Raw genomic sequence first — 18,693 nt, forward strand, 5'->3', positions numbered from 1 at the left:
TTTTTATAATAATTTTTGAACATTCTTTTGTATTTAAGGTGATATTAAATACAAAATGTAAATGATATTTCAATGCGCTCCTTGAGTTCAGCTACAATTTTGTGAATTCTACTCTTAATTAAAAGGAAAAGCTAATAACCGGATAAATATTACAACTTGTTTGTAAAAGTATCAACGCAATCTAAATCCCTTTTTACGAACACACTGGCATTGTTAATATGCTTCTGGTAGTATAAAATTTAACACAGTAGCTCTAATTGTTTCCAAGAAATATTCGAATTAATTTTGGAATTTTATGACAACTATTCAAATAACTGTCTCGATCTCATATGAATCAAATAGTGCCACCTCATATCCATACTAATTTTGGAAAATTTTGTTGAACTCAATCAGTTTTTCAGCTATCGCTCAGCTGAACGAGTAAAGTAAATAACAAGTAATGCAAATTCGACTGTAAACAAATATTTGTATGTATGCACATATATGTAATCAAGATGAAAAAGTAAAAATCTTTTGTACATATTTTATTTTTCTAACGTCTTTCCCCAATTACATTTTATTAAGCCAATGAATATGGATCTTCAAGTGGTGTCCATACCCAATCTGAATAGTAAACACATTTATTTTCATTGGGTTGGAACAAGAATTCAGATTGGCACGAATATGAAACAGCAGGTTGACCACGTTCCTCACAAACCCAATATTTTGTTGGATCAAAATTATTTCTCCAAGAGGAACCAGCTGTTTCTGCATCATTTGAGCAAGCAGATTGTCCATTATGACCATGTGTGTATCCACGGAATTGAGCTGTTGCTGCAGCAATCAATAATGCAAGAACAAAAGCGACTTTCATTTTGTTTAAAATTTTAATTTGAATACTTTCTTTTTGAATACGAGTACTCGAAGTGAATAAATTCTAATGTGAAAAATTTCTTATATAGTTGACTAAGAATACTTTATCTAAGAGAAAATCTAAAATTTAATTAAATCAAAAAATTTAATTAATTTTTTTTTTTCATTGCTCATTATTTAATTATTATTTTTGAAATGAATAATGATAACAAATTATCAAAATTATGTTATTTTTTACCTACTTACAAAATGACGTTGGCATAATTAGTTTTTCTACTTCCGAATGTTTCTATAATTTTTTATACATAATTATATAGAGATATCATATAAAAATATACATATACATTTAATATGTATATATTTTTATATATACATGTTTAATGACAAAATAGTAGCTTTGACAAAATAATGTATGAAATAAATATTTGACTAAAATAAATAAAGACAGTTACCGAAAATAAGATGTTGCTAAATGTTGAAAGCAACAAATGGCCCGTATATAATATGTTGGTAACTGTATCTATTAGTCATTTAATTTATAACATATTTTTCTAAAAAATTTGCAAGCAAAATGTGCAGTTCCTTTAATATCAGTAAGAGCTTATGCAAAAATTCAAACAGAAAACATTTTGTTTCAAACAATTAAAACAAATTAGCACAATAACATTCCCTGTTGTTTGTGAAATATTGTATATAAGTTTGATCTGTAAACCAACAGAAATCTAAAATATACTGATGGTTTACAGAGCAACCTGTTTATCTAATATTTTAAAAAATTTTAAACCATTTATCCAAAAATTTAAAAATATTGAACAAGTTCAAAGTTACTCATAAACAATCCGCAAATTTTAAGAAATACCCTATATGTTGAAATATGGTTAGACAATTACTAGCAATACAAAATTAGTGAAATTTTTCTAGTAATTGAAAAATAATTTAAATTATTTCATTTGTTAAACAGAGCGGTTTCCAGGCAAACTCTCTGATATAGGTTTTTATTTTTCTCGGGTATTCGACACATAATTTTTAACCTTAAAACAAAAATTTTTGAAAATAATATTTAGAGAGTCTTCATATCATAGACTCTCTAGTGTATTTTGTAATATTCTATTTATAGAGGCATAAAGATTCTTTTCACATATCTATAATTCTAAAAGTTACTTAAAATCTATGTTTATAAATTTACGGCCTTTGCTTATATCGTATTTAAACGAACCATATTTTCGGAAACATAAGATGTGGAAAATTAACATTTTACAAATTCCGCAGCGCGATAACTTGCAAGTACAGGACGGTGAAAAAAAATTCCAAGCAAAATAAATTATCAATGCCTAAAAATTTTTAAATTCCAGATTTCTCCAAATACCCGTCTAAGAGAAAAACTGGCATCAAAATTTTTCGGATGGAGTTAACAGATAATTTCTTTTTTTTTTAAACTTTGCTTTATTATCTCTTTAATACCTGTTTTTACAATATAATTTTCAAAAAGCAAGGTAAAAAGGGAGCAAAAAAGTAAAAATTTGATAAATTTGTCTTTACGGTTTGTAACGCTAAGAAATGATGGTCTGTGATATAGACTCAAGAATATGCTTTTGATCAGCGTCGAATTCTGAGTCGATTTAACTCATTTATTTTACGAAAACTCAAAAACTAATTGAGCTACATTCACCAAATTTTCATAAATTATTAATTATAGTAAATTGCAGAACCCTATTTAAATTGGCTATAATCATGGTACTGGTTCGGGTAGCTGCCATACAACTTCAAAAGTTATTTGCCATTATCTCAGTAATTATTGAAGTCACAATATAGAAATTTCGTGAAAACAAGTGTATTGTTATGGTTGTTATGTATGATAAAAATCGTAAAATTTTTTGTCTCCTTGTGGTAGCTGCCGTACAACTTCAATAGTAGTATAAGCATATTTTAGAAAATATTGAAAAGCACTGAAATTTTGTATACAAAAAGCACACAGTACTGAAATTTTGCCCCATAGTCATTGGATATTCATAACTCGCACATAGGATAACAAATTCGTATGGGTATCACACAGTTGACACAGTCAACTTTCAGCTTTATTTTTTATTAATTTTGTTCAACAACTGCTAAAAATAAAATTGAGTGTAATTTTGTACGGAAAATAATTTGCGTTTGTAGCACTTTTCCAAAGATATTTTGATAAAAAGCTCTGATTAGTTTCATTCTGTTCATTTGTCCATTGTGGGCCCATTTACAAAATTTTACACCATTTAAGATAGACACTTGAAATGTTATATATAAAAGGAGCTTTACTAAAAAAGTGCATTTCCAAAGAAGAAAACTTTATGCTACATCCACGTCCAAAAGTTATAGTCCCCTAAAATGGTAAAAATGTAATTTTTTGACTATTTTTTTCAATAAAACCACAGTCACTTTTCAAACTGTGCAAACCAGAAAAGTAGTCACTGACTGTTTTCTACCGCAACATAATATAGTTGAGCATAAAAATGTTAAAATGGTGTTAAAATTAATCGTTATCTGAAACTCTTTTTTATCAAAAAGTTGTGGGGGTTTGAAATTTTAGCAGCCTTAAGATATTAACAAATAGTTTATTTAGTTAAAAGACAATTGTTTTCCATTTCCATCTCAAGTTATCAACCCTCGAAATTCGTAAGATTTGAATTTCCGGCATCTTATATTTCCGAAATTCAAGATTTTAAAATTTCCGCTAATGCAGAGAGTTAACGGGAAATGGTATACCATCAAAAAATTTAATTATTTATCTTAATTCACGCAATTAACTCTTGAGTTCAACATTATGTTAATAATTGTTTAAATTTTTTTGGTCTCGCCTTAAATTAATATTTTCACTTGTTTCAGGGAAAAGAGCTACTTTACAAATAATTGGTTTGATCCAACTTTATTCATTTATGTATAATCTATTTGAAAAATCATTACCATATACACTAAGTATATGGTTAGGATTTTTCGAATGCAGTTTGTAAAGACATAATTATTCATTGAACTCTTGTTCTATTTTACTTGCGCAGAAATTAATTTTAATTGTAATATTAGTTGAGGTATCACTAAGCTGAACGAATGAAGTAAATAGCAAATAAGGCATTCAGCTCGAGATTCGACTGTAAACAAATATTTATTTTTATATGCAATCAAGAAGAAAAAAGAAGAATTTTTTTGTACATATTTTATTTTTTTAACGTTTTTCCCAAATTACATATTATTAAGCCAATGTATATGGATCTTCAAGTGGTATCCATACCCAATCAGAATAGTAAACACATTTATTTTCAATGGGTTGGAACAAGAATTCAGATTGGCACGAATATGAAACAGCAGGTTGACCATGTACCTCACAAACCCAATATTTTGTTGGACCAAAATTATTTCTCCAAGAGGAATCAGCTTTTTCTGCATCATTTAAGCAAGCAAATTGTCCATTATGACCATGTGTGTATCCACGGAATTGAGCTGCAAGAACAAAAGCGACTTTCATTTTGTTTAAAATTTTAATTTAAATTTGAATACTTTCTTTTGAAATACGAGTACTCGAAGTGAATAAATTCTAATGTGAAAAATTTCTTATATAGTTGACTAAGAATACTGTTTCTAAGAGAAAACTAAAATTTAATTAAATTAATAAATTTAATTAAATTTATTTTCATCGTTTACTATTTTATTATTGCTGAATTTATAAAAAAGACGATTTTAAAAGAATAAATTGCCCATAAAAAATGGAATATTCTTTTAGGAATTTAAGGGGCAATTACTTTTAAAGTGAAAAATTAGGTAAAAATTTTCTCTGTTAAAATAAATATATAGTAAACATCTTTTTGTGTGTAAAATTTCAGCGTGCTATCTTACGAGTGTACAGGTTTTGTAAACGAACATATTTTGTATATTATAGATAATTATACGAAATCCGAGTAGTTTTTGTAATATCAATACATTACACCTAAAAATAAAATTTGAAAAATAACATATTTTAAAAATATGCATTTATTTCACTTCTTTTAAAAAATACCCAAATTTTTTAGTTACAGTTGCTTTCGTCTAAGAATTTAAGTTTCTAAAAATAAACATAATTCACTTTTCAGTAGCTTCACCTACTCTAATATGTTAATTTTCTAATAAAAATTTTAAATATTAAATTTTTTGATAAGACATTTATGTATCTTTAAGGCATAGAACGCTCACTTGTATGATAAGAGAAAATTCTAGATTCAATTCTCGTTCTGACAAAAATTTTAAAAACCAAATTTATTTACAAGTCGCGAAAGATAAGATATAAGACTTTAAAAAATCTGATGTGGTCAGCACATAACCGACCGCAATGTGTATTGTCTAGTTAAGTGAAAGTGTTACAGAATATTATAAAAAGGTCTCTTAAATACTTCTTTCCAATTTTTAGGACATTAGTGAGCTTATAGTTAACATATCTAGAATCTGGCTCTTAGTAGAGTTTCGGTTTGTGCTACCCGAATTCTCTGAAATGCTCGCCAGTTAGTTTCGGTAACAACCAGAACTCAAATATCGAATTTCAAGAAATTCCATCAATTCGCTCCGTAAATATGGTGAAAAATGTAAAATCGGCCGCAGATCACTTTTCGAGCCCTGATCTTTATTATTTTCAATGAAATCGGTTGGTTACTTCTTTTTATATACGCAAAAATGTATATTTGGCCCGTAGTAAACGTCCAGTTTCTGACACCTGATTTCTTCCAAAAATTAGGTGGGTTCGCGGACGGTCGAGCAAATCTTATATATGAAATTTCAAGTAAATATGTGGAATATTTTCTTCAAAATATTCAAAAATGTAAAACAGGCCTGCTAAAAAGTGCAGTTCCCGAGGCCTGATATATACCAAAAGTTGATCAATCCGTGCCATGGTGGAAATAAACTTACGTATAAAATTTCATCAAAATCTGTTCAGCGGAATTTGAGATACACGCGTGTACACACAGACCGACACACCGACAGACCGACAGGTTGCTAAAAATAGTTTATTTACCATTCCCTACTATGGAGAAGTGCATTCCCACCGAAAACTCGATATGCAAAATTTGTTGCCATCACATAACCTACCTATTGTATACACAATACGGTGGGTAAAAATACAAACAGAACAAAGAATGCAATAAATGTTTCCAAACTAATGTTGCCCAACATAAATATCGAAAAACTTCACGCATTATGTTTTACATTATTTTAATGTTTAAAATAATTTTTTAATAATTTTATTACGGTTTACACTATGTAAAACAAAATATGAATATTTTCACAAATAAACTCTAAAGTAGATTCGAATCCAAAAGCTAAATATTTGAAAACTATTGACAAAGTTAAGTTAATTTCTCAAAAAGAGCGTGAAAGCTCGTACAGAGTGTATTCGTAATATAAAATAAAGAAATAGTGATCAATATAACAACATTTTAATAATAATCAGAAAAAATTAAATTTAGTTTTAATTTTAGAATTTAATAAATATTGCATTAACTTTGAAATGATAATATTGGAATTTATGTTTTCACCATACTTTCGTTCAATTGCAATGCAATTGTTCGTCAATCAGAACTCCCAAATATTTATATAGTTTTTAACTCAATAGTTGTTTGTTCTCGTAGAATGGGTTGATGTAAGGTGCCTTTGTTTTTAACAGCGTGTATTTTGTTTCATTAGAGTTGTTCATCATATTTTGGGAATACATACAATAAATAAACGTTATGTCAAGGTTAATTTTGCTTCATTTGCTTTGCAATGTTATGGTTTTTATACCCAATACCGTCTTATTAAACTAATGAAGATTAGATTCCGCAAATAATTTCAAACATTAAGTGATTTACTAATTTCATAATGCTTAGCATAATCACTGTTTTAATGTCAACTAGTTTTTATTGAAATTTACAACAAATACGTTTAATGTTGTGCTATGACTTGCTCATTAAAATTTAAAATTACAATTTTATATTTAAACATTTTGATTTGGTTCTTCCCGTGCAGACAATTAAGGAATATACAGATATGTGTACGTACATACAATTTATATCCTATATGTGTACATAATATTTGCATTTTATAATTTGAAATCAAAAATAGGAGGAGTAATTTTCTTTATATTAAACGCTGGACGTACATATGTTTGTTTGTTTGTATATACATACACAAATATGAAAAAAAACTTAAAAAAAAAAAAAAATTGATTGTACGGAGGAAGAAGCGTTAATAATTTCTATTTTACCCTAAAAATTATTCTCGCACCCATTTTTTTTTTAATTTTATTTTCTTTTCGCATTTTTTCACCCCCTTTTTCCTATAAAATTTTCCTTATATTTTCATTAGAAAATTTATAGTCTTGTTTATAATAAAGAAAAAGCATAGGCTTGTTAAAATTTCCTCTATTCATAAGAAATATACAATACATATAAATACATACATACATACATTTACATATGATGTATACGAAAATCTATATACATACAAATTTGAAAATATGTGCGAAAGTTTATATTTCCAATTGAAGCAATGTACACTTCTCCTTGTATTTACTTGTTTCAGACTGCACTGAAAAAAATGATCACTATTTTCGTAGCCAAAAAACATAACTACAACTTTATATCTGAAGTTGCTAAAAAAAATAACAAAATTAACAATATTTCTGCCTCCATATGGAATACATATTTATTCTGTAGTGATATACATAGCTGATTTAAGACATATAAAATGTAGCTAGATTTTAGGACTACATTTTTAACTGCCCCTATGAGATTCTTCATGTGTACATGGCAAACAAGACATTTCTAAAATTACTGCGGAACATTGAAAATTTAGCTAAAAATTATGACTGTTTCTGCAATAGAACATATTTACTTACAAGTCTCACTATTTGTTTTTGTAGTAATAAAAGATTGCTGTAATAGCTAAAACATATGCCGACATTTTGGTCAGTTATATAGCTATCTTTTCCTATATGCAAAATCTAGAAAGAAAATGCTATATTAAATTTGCAGTATTATTTATTACAATAACTATTTTCCCATTTTACTGAATTATCATGCGTAAGAAGTAGTTCAAATATTTCGATTGGAGTATATGCAAATAGAAGTTAAAAGTGAAAATTAAGGTGAAAAAAAATTTTTAAATAAAAATTAAAGACAGTAAAAATGGATAATTTTTTAAAAAATATTTTGGAAGAATAGGGACTTAGCTCATTAAAACCTAGGTAAGTAAGTTAATTTTTAAATTTTATTTACTTACCTTTTTGAAGGTAAGTAAATAAAATTTACAAATTTTAATTAAGAAAACATATCATTAAACGGAAGGTGAATATGAGTATGGAGTTATTAATTGAACATACTTCAGCTTTAATTGCAGCTGAAACAATTATATTTTTTGTGATTCTGTAAAAAACATGGCCGTAAAAGCTAAAATAAAATGCTGGTAATATATTCGATCATTACCATTTGTTCTTTTATCAAATTCTCGAAATAAAATGTAACATAATTCTATTGTAGTGATAAACATGACAACAATTGTTGAAATTGTTGCAAATACAAGTAAATGTTAATAATCCCGTTCTTTTTTTATCCAAAAATATATAAAGGTTAGATCAGATTTTTAGTTTTCATAGAATCAGAAACATAAGCGGACACGTTTATAGTGCGCAATAACATTTTACTTTTAAAAAATATTAAGAAATTTTAAAATATAAGTATTATTTCTTTTTATATAATTTAATTGATGTTTTATAATAATATAATGAAAGTTCAACATGGTAATATATTATTACTATTACAAAGTTACGTAATATACTATTAAAAATATTATTTCTTTTTCATAAAAGTGCTTCTCGAAATTATTAGAAGAAGAGTTGAACCAAGACGCTTTCAAGACCTTGGAATATCAAGGAGTCTTAAATTTAATTGAAAAACAAGCAATAAGAGCAATATTTTGGGCTAAGTTCGTTTAAAAATATAAAAACATGCAGGTGAAAACAAATATTTCGTTGATTGAATTAAATTTCTTTATAAGTAATTAATTTAAAATGTATATTATGTTTCAGTATCCAACACCATCAGCAGGAAGTATTTCGGAAAATACTTACGCAACTGAAATCAAGAACTTGTGTTCTTGCAAGACACATGAACGTCATCTTTGCCAATTTTGGATTTATCAAGCTCATCGCTTCGCGGAAAGTTTTTAAAACACAAACGTAATTAAGGATTATTGTTTAAGAAGCAAAGAATGTAAAACTTAGTATATGAAAAATATTAAATAACCAAATAATTTGATTCTGTGAAATGATTATTTTGTGTATCAATAGTAAGTTAATAATAAACCAAAGGTTACTTTTCACTAAACTTGTTTCACTTTATTTAGTTATAATATATTTCAGAAAAGTCCATTTTATTTAAGTAATAGAGTTGTATTACATTGCTTTCATAAGGATAATTAATTGTAAAAGTAGTAAAAATTTAACTCTATTTGCAAAAATCCCTAATTGAAACACACCTAATAGGTTGCTAAAAGAGCCACATTAGATTGCTATTAATGACTTAAATAATTGTTAATACAATAAAATTTTAATGCTGCATTTGCAATAATCCCTAACTGCAGTATTCATAATATATAGGCATTAGACCCAAATTACATTACCACAAATAAAATAAATAATTATAAGAATTGTAAAATTTTAAATATATAATTGCAAAATCACTAACTGTAACACTAATAATACATATCTGACAGAGTCAAGTTACATAGTCTTGAGTGAAATAAATAAGTGCGAAAACAATAAAATTTTATGCTGCATCGACAATAATAAATGGCTCTCAGTAATGAAAACGGCTTGTATTTTTTAGCAGCATCAGATAAAAAAATATCAACTAATGTTAATAATTCAGTGCAATAAAACATGACAGAAAATGCTATTTTTTCGCACTATCCCGATTTCTACCAGTTTGTATAACTAGGAGCATGCAAAACTTTAGCAAATGTAGTAATATTTTTTTTTGAGTGTGTGATAATGTATCTTTCTGTCGATTTTTTATTATAAGCAATGATAATACTGGTTCCAGCACATAATTTTAACCCCTCTTCAATAATAAATTGTACAACAATCTCATAATAATAATAACGACTATAATAGAAGAGCAACCCTCTTGTCATTTACATATACATAAATACAAAAAAAAAAACATAAAATGAAAAACAAAACAGGGAATAAAGATATACAAGGATAAAGAGAAAAGAAATCTATTAAAAAAGAAAAAATAATGCGGTTCAGTGTCAAAACAAAAGGATAATAAAGAGCAATACGGTATTTTATTATAAAGCCTTTATACTTTGTGTTTCCTTTCCTTTCTTTTTATTTTATCGTTATCCCTGTTACACATAATTGTATGCATTCTATAATATAGATATATCCACATAATTTTATACATACATATTTTATAATACTTATATACGTACATACCAAAAATTGTTCAATTAATTTTCAAAAAAGGGATGGCCATTCTTGATTCAAGTAGAATTTTTTTTTTTGGAAATCTTTCATTAACCTCACTTGATAAATAGTTACAAAATGTAAAAGAAAACAAGAATAGAGATTTAATGGAATTTGGGGAATTTCGAAAAAAAAAAAATTTAATGAAAAAATTGATGATTTTATCTAATCAAATTAGCCAATTTGAAATTGGTCCTAACAAATATTTAGATTTTGATATTTTATATAAGATTATTTGCAAGCTATTCACGATTATAGTAAGTAGAATTAGAAATTATTTACAAATTATTCAATTTGGGAAGTGATGCTTATTGCCTTCGTTATGATAACAAATTGAAATGTTTTCAGTCAGGACTAGAAAGTGGCAAAATTTTAATCCTGTCATTTTTAATAATATTTTGAATTAGACCGTTTTTATAAACGTATGTTTGTGTACGCTTATACATACATATGTACATTCAAGGCAATTTTGGTTGAAAGACTTGTTTTTAACACTCATTTACACTCTTATGGAAATTGGCCAAAAAAGTGCTTATTAGTTTCATTATGTCCTTCTTTTTGTTTGTTCGTGCGTTTCTTCTCTTAACTTCTACTACGATCTAAGATAGTAAATAGATCTTTACTTAGATATAATAAATAATCTTATTTCACTACCTCATATTTCCCAAACTGTAAGGTTTTCCAAATTCCTATAAAAACAATAACCAAACGGTAAATATTTTGCATTCATAAAGCATAATTATATGTCATAATTTTTACGTTTCTTTTAATTTTTGTTTGCATTCCAGAAGTATGCAATAATTGTTACACATTATTTTACACGAATAACAATAATTTAAAAAGAAAACTACTATTTGTTAAAAATATTCAAATTTCTGTCTTGTTTTAAATGGAAAAATCAAAAATTTCAATTTTTAAAATGGTTTGATACAAATTTATTTATAGGTATCTTATACGTTCGACTTACTTGGACAAAGTTTAGATTTAACCTAAAAATGAATATATTAAGGTTAAAATAATCTCATATTGGAAGGTTTTCGGCAATGTATTACAAATAACAATCAAATTATTTTTGGCTGTACTAGATTTCTGGAATTTTCGTTCGAAATTTTTTAAATAAAATATGTATGGTACTTTAATTCTCTTAATATTTCAAGGCTAACAGCTCCTATTTATTAATTTATTATCTGATTTCATAACCAATTTCATAGCAAAATATAAATTTAATTTTTTATTGTGATTTAAATTACATTTCTCCATATAATTTTTAAAATTTGATCATTAACTTGCGCGTTTTATGAAAATTTCACATAATATTGCTTTAAAGCAACGTTAGTCAGCATTTTGCACATAAAACATTCAACCTTATTCTACTAGACGCAACAAATTTATGGTTGTCATATTTTTTTCTGTCATGCTGTTTTTTTTGGTATTCTACTAAACACAATCACATACTGACAGTGACAGAAGAAATCAGAGAAAGAAAAATGCTTTGGAACTTTTTCTTGGTTTTTGATAAAAGCAAAGGTAAAAGTAATGAATTTAATCTTTAAATATAATTTTACAACTACTTCTATATCACTGTCAACAACCAAATATACGCGACAAAATGTGACAAATTAAAAAAATGCGTCTAGTAGAATAACTTTATGGACGCTTTTTGTGATAATTAGTATGTCTAATAGAATAGCAAATATGTCGCCTCATACATTTATATATGCGACGCGTCTAGTAGAATTAGGATGATCCATTTTGTTTGAAGAGAATTGGAAAAATTCATGAACAATATTTGATGTGTAATTGTTGCCCTTAAAATGAGATAAAAGTGTTTATTCCAAAATATGACAGTAATTGACGGCTTAATGCATCAGTGGCTTTAAATATTGTTGAAAAATTTTGTAATTCTGGTTTCTAATACATTTATTTAATAACATTTTTAGGGAAAACTATTAAAAGAAATTTCCAAAAAAATTATGATTATAAGCAAAATTTTTTGATTTTGAAAAATTCCAATTGAATTTCATAATTCAAAAAATAAAATTTCAAAGTCATTTTCATTTCACAATGTTTTTAAGTAGCACATTGTACTTAATCCTTACTTTCATGCACCCATTTATTATTAATCATAATTTAAGTCCTTATAGAGCTTCCTTTTTGTATTGTTTGAATCGCATTTAATAATTATTTTTTCCAACATTTTAACAATTTATCGAGTTATTTTTTCTTCTTCTTCTTCTCATTTTATTTCGCTTATTTCCTGTTCTTTTCCTTTCTTTTATATTATTGTGGTTGTGACAAACCCTGATTATTGTTTCAAATTATTTCTAGAGAATTGAATTTTGCGCATTTGTTGAATTTCCCATCATCATCGTCATCCTTATCAAGTGTAAGAAAAAAGGATATTTTTAATATTATTTTTGTTATTGCTATTGTGCATGTATTTTTCATGTAAAGTAATATTTAAAATTTTTTTTTAAATTAACCAAAAATTTAAACGTTTTAAGTTCAATTCCCCCTTAAGACATATTTCTTATTTTGAATTTAACAATTTAAAACTAATTCGAAAAGAGTTTGTACGAATATTCGGTAACAATTTATTGAAAATAAAAAATTGCTTAATTATTGTTAAGATGAATTTCTTTTACTAGTACTAGGAGCTAACGTTATTTTACAAATAATTTAAGATTTAAGTAGTTCTGGAAAGGTTGAAAAAATCGATTCATATGTCTAGTTAAAACTTATGAAATCTGGATAAAAGAATTCAACTTAAATTAAACCTGTAAAATTCAAATACAAATTCTCAGTAAGTTGAGCTGCTTTTTGATTTTGTTTTATGTTCAGAGTAGTTTTCTGAGTAGATGAGAGTTCCGAATGGCAGTTAAAATACGAATATATGCAATATTTACCTATTGGACCAAGTAACTCTTATCATCAAAATATCCATACCTATATATTTTAATACCAAACATAATTCGGAAATTTTCTAATTGAAATTATTTCAGTGTAGTGCAGAACTTACCTTTGAACAAAGCTTTTCAAAATCTTAGAAGTTCTCATAGTAAGAAAAAAGAATTTTATTTTAATCAACTCCAACCTACATCTACAACTCCTTTTTGTTCATCCAACCTACCCTTTATGTTATACATCTCAATAGGTTTTTTGTTTAGTGTCTAGGCCGAAAAGTTGTTTAAGACGAAAAGGAGCCCCACATAAAAGCTTTAATTTTCAACAAAATTTATTTTTCTAAGAAAATTAATTTTTTTCGCCTGTTTCCCGGATGTTGGTCCCTTAAACTTAAATTAACTATATATAGTGAACGTATGGACAATAAATGTGAAAATTTGTAAGAAAGTAGTAAAATGTATTTTTAAAGTTTCTTTTAACCTTAATCTAATATTATACCAAATGTGTTACAATCATTTATTTCTTTGTAATGATTAAGCAGAGAAAGCGAAATATGAAAACAAAAATTGTATTTTAAATAAAGGATTGCGTGACAGTCATAATCAAGAAACACAAAGCCTATAAAAAGTGAAGTTTAAGTATACTTTCTTAAAACAGTAAACTCACGATAACATAACCATATATCACGTTCATCATGAATATTAATATTTTAGCATTGACCCACTTTTGAACAGAAAAATAAAATTTCATGTGTATAGGTTAGGTATGTGTATAAAATGGATGAAAAAAATAAATTACCTTAGGCACGACATGCCTAACACAAATATATTGGAATAATTAAGTAACCGTACAATTGTATAGACATAAACATTAAAATGAAACCTATAAATTTGCTTCTTAAATGTTTACATAGGGCTTATATACGAAGAATCATGTTTTGATATTATTAAAAGCCAATATTTATTTTTGTTCCTACATGCTTTAAAGCTTTATAATCCAACCGTCCATTTGTTTCAGAGAGTCATTGCAATTATTTGCATATTTCGTTTCGATCTATAGGCATTACCGTAATTTATTAGTAATTATAATTTTCGTCACTGCACAGCGGTATGTGCAATAATACAGTAATTTTCAACAACTAAGTTCTGAAAAGAATGAAAGTTAATACAACGCGTCAACATTATTATTGTAATAACACCTAACATGTATGGCAGGTGAAATATTGTTTAATTAAAGTACAACTTTTCGAAAAAAAATTATAAAACTGAAGATGTCTTAACAAAATTAGTAAAAGCAATTACTAAACACAATTTTCCGGCTATCTTTAATTTAAAATAGTGTTTCGAAACCTTTATATATAGCAGTGAAAATGAAGTATGAATGAAATATATGACAATATTGCAATGATAGTTACGAGAGGAGTTGACAATGTTGATTATAGAACATGCACTTTTATCGAATTTCTATAAAACGAGAGAAATTGTGGGTTACTTATCTTATGGATTTGATAATTTCTTAACGCTTGGACATTGTTTATCTTGTAGAATTCATCTGCCGGTAAATTTTGTGTTTAAAATTTTTATTGTTCAAGACAAACGATATTCCAAGAAACTAATTGTAGAACAGCGTAAATAAGTCAGAATTCATCATGGCCAGTGCATAATGAAAAACCCCGATCAATTGCTAATAAGCTTTTTGTACAACACTTACATGTTTAATTGATTTTAATAAAAAAAGATATACTCGTAACTAACGAATTAAAAGTTTTCAATTAATTATATCCCGAGAACCTATTGGAACCAAATTGAAAATATGAGTATTTTGACTCGAAACTCTGAGAAAATTTTAACCATTTTTACAAGTACAACTGGTTGTTGGTAGAAAAGAGCAAATTTGTTTAACCTGAAAACGCGGAAAACAGCAAGTAATTCGAATAGGAACTTTCCAAAAATTATGTGAAATATCACAGCATCAAATTTCAAATTCGAAATTTAGGCTTGTTCTATAAAAGAGAAAAATTTTTTAGAACAAATAATCTTCGTTTTAAAGTAACAATAATGAAATTAACATATATGCAATTGACTACTTTTTCAAAATATTAATGAAAAATTTTCATTTCTTTTAACTAATTCTAAAAACGAAAGTTTAAAACAAAATGAACTTTCATTCTGGATGTAGAATGCAATTTTGTTTGAAAATTTAAAAAAATCATTTCATCATTACGTCATTTCTCATGAACAATTCACACTATGGCCATCGTTCTACTTTTCATCACGAAATTTTTGTTAAGGTTTATTTTTTAATAGTTTTTACAAAGGTTTTATTATAAATTTAAATTTTTTAATGAAAGTTATTGTAATTCATAAGAACTAAGTTCATGTAAATTAAAAAAAAATGAGAAAAAATAAAAAGAAAAACAGTAAAGAAAAATTATTTTTATTTTTCTTCCTAAGAAAACATTTAAACTTTAGCATTGAATGTTAACCATTTAAAGTTTATTTTATTACAGCCATTATTGTGTACGTGATACAAACATAAAGTCTGAAAATTGGAACTTCTTTAAATATTTATTCACAATTTATGATTCAAAATTTCATAAATTTACTGTGTTTCTTGGAAATTTCCTTCACATTACAAAAAGAACAAGAAAAAAATAACGAGAAAACAAATTTTTTTTTAAGACCAAAAATACAAAAACTTTTCATGCAGACTTTTGTAAATTGGAAAAAATAACAACATTTATAAAATCCAATTTCTTTTTATGGTTTAATGATTTCATGTGAATTAAACATGCGGCCTTCTTTTTACTTAAAAAGAAATCCCCCCCATATAGTAGTAAAATAAGAACAATTTTCATTTTACCTTACCTTTGCTGTTTAACTCCTTTTTCTTTTTTTTGGTTCCTTTTTCTTATTTTTCTTTCCTTTGTATATAAGTTTCAATGACTATACAGTTTACGTGTATATTGATGGAAAAAAAGGTATACGAAATAACAACTCAACCTTTCTTCAACTTCAAAGCAGTTCAAATCATTATTCAGGATTTCCACTCCCTCCCTCTCCCTCCTCCGCTCTTGCACATAATAATCTACTCCCGTTTACATTAACCGTTATTCTTATATGATGAAACTTTATACGTAATAGTAAAGCAAAAAAACAAAATAAGAAGAAAAACAAATGAAAAAATGTAAAAATAAAACTTATACACGCTTCGATACTTGAACCGAACATAAAATAATTATATTTGAATGTAATTATTTATACATTTACATACACACTTCTCCAGTTTAACGGTACTTCATGAAACATAATGCATAATTGGAATATATGCCTGTCTGTATATGTATAACAAAATGTATGTAGGTAAATTTATGTTTTGATTCCAAAAGAAAATTTTACACATACGCACAAATATGAATAAACATTTACATGAATTTTTTTTTAACATTTTTACTTTCAATGTCAAAATATAAGTACAATAAAAAATAATAATACGAAAAAAATTCAAAAATATATTTTTAATAAATTGCACAAAAAAAAAATACAAAACTGTTCTATAAGCAACACACGAACGGTAAATAGAATATTTCTGTGGATACGTAAATTTATAGTAATTGTGAAAGAAACATAAGGCAAGTGCCACTTCAGTCTTCTGCTATTCTATTCTTTTATTTTTTTCGTTTATTTTTTTTCTGTTTTTTTGTTTTTTCGGGCAGCAGTAAGGGTCATTTAGGCGTACATGCAAGGATAATTTTTGTTAAAAGAAAATTTTGTACATTAATGAACAAATACAGTTACACAATATTGTAAATATGAAAGTATGTATGTGTACATGCAGAATAATAACATATACAACGCTACATTAATAATTATGCATATTTAATGAAAGGATAAAACGAGAGAAAGGGGGTTGCAATTGAAAAGAACGAAATTCTCAAAAAAAAAATTTATAAAATATTTCACATTCCTGTTCAAATTAATGAGAATGATTGTATTTTAATTTTTGATTTTTAATCAATTTTTCATTCTGCCTCTCATTAAAAATCTAATCAACTTGAAATTGTTCAATTGAATTCGTTTTAAAATTCATAATCATATCTTAAGATGTTCTATACTAATGCGTGGGTGTATTACAAAATGATTTTTGCCTTAACAATATTAAATAACATTTTGGTTTTGTTTACAAAAAATTTACTGAAAAGTTTTGCAAAATTTTGCTCAATTTTTTACTTATTTTAACTTTCTTTAAAAATATATTAAAAAAAATTTTAGTAAGTTTAAGTGCAAAAAAAGAAAATTAAGACCATCTTCGGAGAACATCGTGCTTCGCACTAAAATTGAGTACAATAATTCACTAGATCGTAACTAATAATCATAACTAATAATCATATTATTAGTTATGATGATGATTAATCGTCAATTCGGAAAATGGAGCTGCTAAGGTCAAGCGCTACTTCCGATTTTTGGAAAGCGATCTGAGTGATTCGCAATATATCCAATTTAATACAATTTTTTATTGGTGCTTCATGTTATTGTCGAAAGACGCTTTTCATGAAATCAAAAATTGATAATAATCGATTTCTCACTAAATTTATATAATTTATTCTTGATTTTAGATTTAGAGGAATTTGCCAAAATGTTTGATAATTTTCTAAAAATTTCTAGGGCTCTAAGAAAATTGCACAAATACAAAACTGTACCAATACATAACAGCAAAAACTGTGGCTCATAATATTATTAAATACGTGACATTTCATTGAAGATAGTGAACGTTAAATTGACCTAATTAAAATCAATTAACTGTACATAAAATATCGATTTTCTTATATGCTTTTAAATATTCGCTTGCGGAATCAATTTTTTACAGTTAATTATCATTACCAACTTAATTCAGTTTTTAGCCTGTAACAGTGTTTTTTACGTTTATAACAAGTTCATTTTTTTTATTTCTTTTCAATTTTCTTAAGTTTAGGTACAATTAAACTTGATTATGTCATTATTAAATTTTTTTCTGTGGTCACTCTAAAAGCTTCTGTATATAAAAATTTTAAAATAAAAAATTTTAAACAAAAAATTGTCACTAAAATTGAAACTATGCAAGTAAATGTGAAAAAATGAGAATTTAATCAAAACATATTTCGAAATTGGTTGAGTTGGTGCATTCCCATTCAGATTTTTTAAATTGCCCAGCATTATTTAATTAACACAACCTATTTATTTCGTTATAATCATACAAAAAAATTTGTATGATTTTCAACATTTTTATGTTTTTCATCAATAATTTGTAAATATTACAAAATTTTATTAATTTCTTATCTTAATCAAATATTGTAATTTTCTATATTCAAAATTTACTAAGATTCGGTAGTTTTCAATTAATATCTAAAATAAAGCTATACACTCTGCTTTATATAAAAAACTTTATGTTTAACAAATACT

General features: G+C 26.2%; 2 protein-coding genes and 1 pseudogene across 3 annotated transcripts in view; 2 read left to right on the plus strand and 1 right to left on the minus strand.

The window, feature by feature from the left end:
* The window catches only part of LOC129611316 (vesicular acetylcholine transporter), a 43,176-nt gene that overhangs the window by 7,877 nt on the left and 16,606 nt on the right, over window positions 1–18,693 (plus strand). The window lies entirely within an intron of this gene.
* Window positions 1–18,693, plus strand: part of LOC129611329 (choline O-acetyltransferase) — a 120,885-nt gene that overhangs the window by 6,846 nt on the left and 95,346 nt on the right. The window lies entirely within an intron of this gene.
* LOC129613706 (uncharacterized) lies at window positions 560–13,497 on the minus strand (annotated as a pseudogene).

This window comes from Condylostylus longicornis, unplaced genomic scaffold (genome assembly GCF_029603195.1).
Source record: "Condylostylus longicornis isolate FDR11 unplaced genomic scaffold, ASM2960319v2 ptg000004l, whole genome shotgun sequence".
NCBI classification, from domain to species: Eukaryota; Metazoa; Arthropoda; class Insecta; order Diptera; family Dolichopodidae; genus Condylostylus; species Condylostylus longicornis.